The following is an 8,743-nucleotide window of genomic DNA, read 5'->3' as shown; positions in this document are numbered from 1 at the left end:
TGAGCCTGCAACCAGGGCATGTGCCCTGACTGGGAATCAAATGTGACCCATTGTTTCATAGGTTGATGCTCAACCACTGATTCACTGGCTTGACCCTAACTCCTTGTTTGTTTAGATTTTCAAAGTATTACTTTTTTGGTCATTAAATTTTTCCCCCCTTTATTTTCTAGACAAGAGAATTATATTTTTTATCTCTCTCTCTCTCTCTCTCTCTCTCTCTCTCTCTCTCTCTCTCTATATATATATATATATATATATATATATATATATATACACACACACACACACATACATGTATATGTATATGTATATGTATATGTATATGTATATGTATATGTATATGTATATGTATATATATACCAGAAGTGTTTTCTAAACTGTCTTAGTAATAGCATGGGAAGTGGAGCCAGGCTTTGTAAACATGGAGTAACATGAAAGCAGGAGGCTGAAAAATGGGTAGTGTGTTTCTTGTTAGCTGATGAAGTCTCATAATATATATATAAGACTTATATATAAGTCTCCATATATATAAATGTTACATACCGTTTGAGTCCAACTATATAGCCTTCTGGAACAGGTAAACCTATGGAGACAGTTAAAAGAGCAGTGGTTGCCAATGTTTGGATTGGTGGATTAATAGGCAAATCACAGAAGGTAAAGAAACTACTTTATAAGAGGTGTGATGGGGCGTTGCCTTCTCCTGATCGCTGGGTCTCCCCCTGCCCCTGAGGGCTCCCGGACTGTGAGAGGGGGCAGGCCAGACTAAGAGATCCCCTCTCCAGTGTATGAGGGTGGGTGGGCCGGGTGACAAGCTGGTGGGGCAGCAGATGGGTGGGCGTGGCTGTGAGCAGCAGCCATCCTCTAGTTCTAAAACACCTCCTACAATTTAATACTTGATGGTAACACATAAAATCATTTTCTCTAGTGGTTTAAATATATATCTTCTGCCTTATTTATAATTTTACCTATACAATATCTACACTATAATTATGTCTTTATTTTTTTAGATGCCCTTGTTTTCTCTATCTATGTGTTAGTTGTCTCATGAAAAAAAAAAGTTCCTCAAAATCAAGTATTATTTCTTGAAACTCTTCTGCACCTATTTGAACCAGAAAAATTCTTAGATGATTTACTTTCCCCTAGAGTTAGTTTAATCTAGTTATTTAGATGGTAAAATATAATGAAAAGTGAACATTTAAATAATGGCTTTTGAAGTGGATAAAAGATTTGTTATTATCAAACGAAAGCAAACTATACATATTTGTGCCAGGCACTTAGCTGACACTGGTAATACATGAGTGACTAAACATAGACTCTATTATTAGATTTAACACTTCAAGGTTGAGAAGAAATATGAGGATAGAGCTGCCTAAGAGTGATCATCAGAAATAGTCCCAAGAATTAACCAAACCAGGAGGGATGCTTACCTAAGGAAACCTAGGAAACCAGAATTGTTTTCTAAACTGTCATAGTAATAGCATGGGAAATGGAGCCAGGCTTTGTAAACATGGAGTGACATGTTTAGTGACAAGCAGAGGCTGAAAAATGGGTAGTGTGTTTCTTGTTAACTGATGAAGATGGAATCAAAGAGGAATCAGGTAGCATCTTTTAATTTAAGTGAAAAGCAAACTGCTTTCAATGTTGTAATCCCCAACATGATCCTGGAGCCAGCTGGTGGATTAAAGGAATAGTTCAGCTTTGAACTGTATTTCAGATATTCTCAAATATTTTGCAGTTTTGTATGTATCTGTTAAAAAATGTGAGCATTTTTGCTATATGCAAAGTCACATAAACATAAGAAAAGAAAGAGAGAGAGAGAACCTACCTTTTAGGATTCATTTATTCAAGTTGAGAAGATTTGATGCTTCAAAATGGAAGCAAATATTTTTTATTTTATTTTTAATTCAGCAACAGAAAGGATAAACTGTGAAGCCCCAATGAGTCACATAAAGACAGCTCCTAAATAGGCAGGCCTTACTGACTGCAGAATTTAGGTTCATATAAGGACAAAAACCACAAGTAGTTTTAGATGAGGCGGAAAATAATGCTTTGTGATGAACAAGAAAAAGAAACTTGACTCTGTTATTATTGAATCCTATAGGACCAAGGTTTTAAGACATTTGTGGATCACAGGAGTATAAAATGGGGCACTTTTATTCTAAAGAATATTTTTTAAAGAGATTAATGGTCTGCTGTGGGACAAAATATCATTGTAGAATAAGCACATCCTACAATTTAATAATTGATGGTAGTTCATAAAATAAACTATATATTTAAAAAGCCTAAGTGGCTGTTATGACTGGACAACTGGCCAGTAGCTATGAGGTGCACTGACTACCAGGGGGCAGACGCTCAACACAGCTGCCCCCTGGAGGTCCATATGATCCGACAGCCAACCTCCCACAGCTGGCCAACCTCCTAGGGTCTCTCCATTCGGCTGGCCAGCTCTAATCATCCCTGATCACCAGTCAGGCCGAAAGACCCCACCTATGCACGAATTTGTGCACCGGGCCTCTAGTTAGATGTGGTGAATGGTCAACAAGGTCCATAGACTTAAAAGATAGAAAGAAGTAATTGTATCTGAACTTGGCAAGGGGCAACAGAGAAGCCAGCATAGCCCACTGGTTAGGAATGAAAGGCCAGGAATTAAACCTACCTTAGCCTATTTTATTTTAGCATAATGTCCTCCAAGTTTACCCATGTTGTCATATATGGCAGGATTTTCTTCTTTCTCGGAGCTAAATAATATTCATGTTTGTGTGTATGCATGTGTGTGTGTGTGTGTGTGTGCGTGTGTGTGTGTGTGTGTTACATTTTTTAATTCATTTATCCATTGAGGGACATTATTTACATTATTTCCATATTTGCTTACTGTGATTAATGCTGTGACGGTTATGAGAATACAGATATATTTTCAAGATCTTTGTTTCAATTCCTTAGGTTTTATGCCTAAGTGTGATTGCTGAACTATATTGTAGTTCTATTTTTATTTTTTTAAGGAAACTCATACTATTTTTCATGGCAGTAACACCATTTACATTCCTACCAACAGTGCACAAGTGTTTCAATTTCTCCACATCCTTGTCAACAGATGTTGTTTTTATCCTGTCTAATAAAGAGGGAATATGCTAACTGCTGCTCCACCTTCAAAGATTGCAGTTCCCATAGTCACAAGATGGTGGTGCCCAGTCCCCTCAGTCCCACCTGCCTCCAGAGTCCCCCAGTCCCCTCAGCTCCCCAGCTGCCCAGGGCTGGCCCAAGGCACAGGCAAGTCTCAGATGGTGGCTGCCCAGACCCCCAGGGCCGGCCCAAGAGAAGACCAAATGACTAAACAAACAGGCTGATGGGGACTATCAGGCCAGCAGGGGGCAGTTAGGGGCAACCAGGTCAGCAGGGTGGGGGAGGGTCGGGTACGGTTGGAGGCAACCAGGCTGGTGGGGGGCAGTTGGAGGTGACCAGGCCAGTGGGCAAGGCAGTTAAGGGGTGACCAATTAGGTGTGACCAGGATGGTGGGGGGGGGGGCAGTTAGGAGTGACCAGGCCAGCAGAGAGCAGGAAGTTGGGGGCAACCTGACTGGCAGCTAGGGGCAGTTAGGGGTGATCAGGCCAGCAGGGGGACCAGTTAAGGGCAAACAGGCTGGCACACAGAGGCAGTTAGGGGTGACCAGGCAGGGAGACAGATGAATGATCAGGAACTAGTGGTCCAGGATTGTGAGAGGGATGTCCTACTGCCAGTCTAGACCTCCCTCAAGGGGTCCCGGATTAAAGAGGGTGCAGGCTGGTCTGAAGGTGACCCCCCATGCACAAATTTTGTGCACCAGGCCTCTAGTTTTTAATAATAGCCATCTTAATAGGTGTGAGATAATATCTTATTGGAGTTTTTATTTTCATTTCCCTACTTGTAGGTGATGTTGGTCGTCCTTTCATATGCCTGTTGGACATCTGTATGTCTCCTATGGAGAAATGTGTATTCAAAGTCCTTTTCCATTTTTAAATTTGTCCCCAAAACAAATACTGTATTATAGCACTTATATGATGTGTATAAAATAGTCAGACCCATAGAAAAAGATAGCAGAATAGTAGTTGCCAAAGACTGTAGAGAGGATATAATGGGAAGTTTATATTCAAGAGATATAAAGTTTCAGTTATATAAAATCAGGTCTAGATACCAACTGTACAACATTGTGCCTATAGTTAACAATGAAAATATATATTAAGGAGAGTTCTTACCACGTTTTAAAAATTGAAAACAAAATAAAAAGGAAAATACTTCAGATGGAGAATCACCACTAATTTTTTTTTCATAGTATACATATCTGTGGGAAAATGTACTAATGTGACAACATCTGGTAAACCTTTGTTTGTCCAAAAAGTCCCTCTTGTGTATACCTAAAAAGGGTGCTTTTTTAAAGGTAACATTGGATTTCTCTTCTGTTTTTGAAAATTGGTTCACAAGTTGGATTTAATTTGTTTTCAGAACAGACCTTCTCAACTGAGTTTCCATGACAAAATTTCTCTCTAATGCCTGAGGCATCCATTGTGTATAATAAATTCACTCATCTTTTATGCAACTAGAGTGGCACTAGCTGTGTACCTACTTTGGGAGACCTGAAAAAAAAATAGTGGTGCTTAAATTTCTCAGAACCCTGGTTGACAAAGGCTGTTCTACAGTTGTAAATAAATATAACATGTGCTACACCCCAAGTGTTGCACCAAATTTTATATATGTAACATGTGTTTGAACATGTAGAGATACTGGATATCTGAGATTACAACAAAAACACTAGTTTTTCATTTTGACTAAATTATAAGACACATTTCAAGTTATGTTAAAGATAGACAAGACTTTTAAAGTGGGTTACAAAATGTGTCTATCATCCATTAAAAAATTAAAGCTTCTTTAAGTTTTTTGAGAAGGATGTTGGGAGGCTCCCATAAAGCATATAATTCCAATTCACAGTGGTGGCCTCTGTGTTCTCCGTGACAGACTTCTCCATGCTCACTTACAGTCACAGGGAAAACAATTAAGAGAATCATCTAACTTTGGAAAATCCCATGCTTGCCTAAGTATGATTTTTTAGACTAATCCAAGTGGACACATTGAGGGTAAGTTACTCTAAACTTCTTACAACCCAAAGCTACTTATATGGGCTTCTTGAGGGACCTACTGCACAAATTCCCCAAGTGTGACTAATTCGCTACTTGGTCACTTCCAGCAGGTGACAGGCTTGTTAATGAATCTCACTGTGAATTTAGGCTGACTTCAATCTTATTGATTCCTTGCCACAGTTTATCTGTGGGGAAATGGCATGAACCTTAAACAGTGAGTTAGGTGATGGCCCTTAGGTTTTCCATTCAAAATAGGGATGTAATAACATCAGAGCTCAATTTTAGGAAGACTACTTGGCTACACTGGAGGAAGAATGACTACAGATGCAGGTAGTTAGGAGGCATTTATGCTTCAATCAGGTGATGGGTGGGGTCTGAGATTATAAAAATACAAGAGAGGTGAATGACTTACCATTAAGACATACAAATGTAACACACAAAATGTATATACAAGCCAATTAATGGGTAGCAAATCTTAAAATGTAACAGCTCACATATTTGATATTCAACAGCAAACTTTTCATTCCTGTGACTAAAATGTAATTTACAACACAGTATCATGAGCTAAAATATGATCTAAAACATTCTCTCATTTTACTCTGGAAATAAAGAAACAAAACAACTTCTTGGTCTTTGTATCATGGCTAAATGAATGGATTTATAGGATATGGATTATTTTCATTTGTGAGAACATGTTTTTTCCTTGTGTTCCTCCTTTTTGTTGTCGCTTCTGAATTGTTTGCTTGATTTTTTAAAAATGGTATTTCCAGAAATTGTTTTCCAATGTTAATTAAGAATCAATGCTAGTTTAGGTCAAATTTGATATGAACAACAAAATTTATATTAATCAGAAAATGGACTGGCTTCTTTATTTCCTTTGTTCTTTGAACCTATCTCTATTCACTGGAAATTTGCAAGTTTCCTGTATGCTGCAAGAACCTGAGTATCAGAGTGCCAACGGATTTTGGTTGGCATTAAAACCTCACAGTATCCCAGCACAGTGGGGCTTTCCATTTGTGTATTAACTCATCATCCTCAGGCAGTGCTCACAGTGAATTTGCTCACGAATAGTCTAATAGTGTAATTAAAAGTACTTAATGAGTTTGAAACAAAATTAAGCAGTAAATTAAAATAAAATAAACTTTTCAATTCAATCTATTTTTAATGAACAAACTAAAATCCCTCTATTTCAAGTAAAATGGCATTTTGATTTAAATGGGAAATTTGGTGTAGAAATAACATTTTTATAGTAAACAATTTCATACACAGCTAAATAAATATATATCTCCAAGGAAAACAAGTGAATGAATATAAGACATTTAATTAAAAGTAAAGATAACTTCAGACAAAGATCATTTACTAAACCTTAAATAGCCACTCTCTGTTTCATTTATGCTGGTGAAGTTTTAAGAATCCACTGTTGTATAAAATCTAGGATCCTGGGGTGCTATGTAAACTATAAATACACTGTTAATATATTTTTGGTTGAAAGCCAAAAATCAGTTTCTAGAGTGGGGAGAGACTCAGCTTTAATCTTCCTGTTGTCAGGATAAGCATTGTGATTTCTTCTGAGGCCCTAAACATAAGTAGAGAATCCTGGCAGAGTCTTTGGCAAATTGTGCAATCATGGCCATCCTTTACAAAAACACTCACTGATCTGTCACAGTGGGTCTCTGGAAGAGTCATAGCATTGTCTCTCTGGTTCCATTTACCTTCATCACTTACAAACTCCACCCAAAGTCTAAGAAACAGAAAAAAACATAGAGCTTACCCGTTAACTTTCATAAGAAACTTGTTTTTCACCCCAGTTCCAAAACCCCATAGGATATGCACAGTGGTTTTGCATAGTAAGTAGTCAGTAAATGCTTGCTGACCAAGGAAGCAATGAATTATAGAGGGGAGAGAAATCTATGAAAAAATACATTGAAAGTGGTGATAAGGACACTATTGCATCTTCTAGAATGTGGCCTCCTGGAGAATATGGGGAGAAGGATAGGACAACACTCTTTTAATAGTGCATAAGTGGTCAGTTCCAGTGACTAAATTCTCAGCCTCATGCTTGCTTAAGTGCTATGCTTTCTTTTATATTAAAAAAATATTTTAGTTTTATTGAGGTAAACAACATATTTTAACTGTACACCATTCTGATTTGATATAAGTATTCCTGGTGAAAGAATTTCCCTCATCTAGTTAATTTTTCCAAAGTTTGTACCCTTTTCCAACCTCTCCTTCTAGCTTTGTTCTTTTCTCAAGATTTCATTGGCTATTTTAAGTCTTTTGTGGTTCCATCCAAATTTTAGGATTTTTATTTACTTATTCAACAACCTAGCAAATATATGTCTCCTGACATTTAAAATGTTTTTATAAACATAAGTTTAAAATTTATATAATGATCTATCTACTTAAATTGTCTTTGTTGATGGGCAAGCAGCATGGTTCTAAAGCCTCAATATAATGACTATTCTGAGTAATATATTTCAGTATATCCTTGCTGTGTTTTTATTTATTTCACTTCTAGAATAGAATCCTAGAAGTGAAATTGTGAACAAAGAAAAGTAAACATTTTTAAGACAGAATGTGCCTCCAAATAAACTACCAAATTGAGAAATAAGTTCCCATTTGGTAAAATTTACAATAGTTAAGCTTTCAAATCATATTGTGTAGGTTTCCTGTCTGTTTCTCTGAGATAACAGGTAAGCATCTTCTTTAACAAATTCCTTGAGAGTCCTTCCATGCCACTAGAAACTATTATAGAGAAGCTAAACAAGAGGCCAGTACATGTGGCAAAGCTGTAGTTCTTGGCATTACAACAATAACAACTGATTCCAGAACATTAAACATAAAAAATCCCAATTTTCCTGAAAGTTTTGCAGGTTTTTGGGCATTGTCATATTACATTTATTACTTAAACATGTTGAAATTGCACCAATGTAGTCAGGAGTAAATTTTATAGCTCTGAATGTTTAAAAAAGAAATAATTATTTGGGTAGCTGAAAATTGTAAATAAATAAATAAATAAATAATAATAATAATAATACTGTTAGGCATAAATTCTTCTGCTTCAGCAGACAATAGTTACTCTAGCACAAAAGTGATAAAATTGTTGTATTAATAAGAAGTATCAGCAGTTCATGAGAAAAAACAAAATCTGAAAGTAAAGATACATTCAATCAGGATCATTTTCAAGTGGCCACCTGAAACATAGGAGCCAAAGAACCGTTATAGATTATTCTGGCTGGAGCCAGAAGTCATTAGGTTATAGATGGTAGTGAAAGGAGGGTAAAAAAATCATAGAGAAAGAGGCTTGGCCAGTGTAGCTTAGTGGTTGAGCACCAACCTATAAACAAGGAAGTCACAATTCAATTCCCGGTCAGGGCACATGTCGGGGTTGCAGAGTGAGGCATGCAGGAGAGAGCCAATCAATGATTCTTTCTCATCATTGCTTTTTCTATCTCTCTCTCTCCTTCTTTTTCTCTTCCTCTCTGAAATCAATAAAAATATATATATTTTTAAATATCATAGAGAGCCGAAACCGGTTTGGCTCATAGAGCATCAGCCTGTGGACTGAAAGGTCTCAGGTTCGATTCCGGTTAAGTGCATGTACATTGGTTGTGGGCACATCCCCAGTAGGGATG

The sequence above is a fragment of the Pipistrellus hanaki genome (assembly GCF_964339955.1).
Source record: "Pipistrellus hanaki genome assembly, chromosome: 2".
Lineage (NCBI taxonomy): Eukaryota > Metazoa > Chordata > Mammalia > Chiroptera > Vespertilionidae > Pipistrellus > Pipistrellus hanaki.
Note: the sequence above shows the minus strand (reverse complement) of the source record.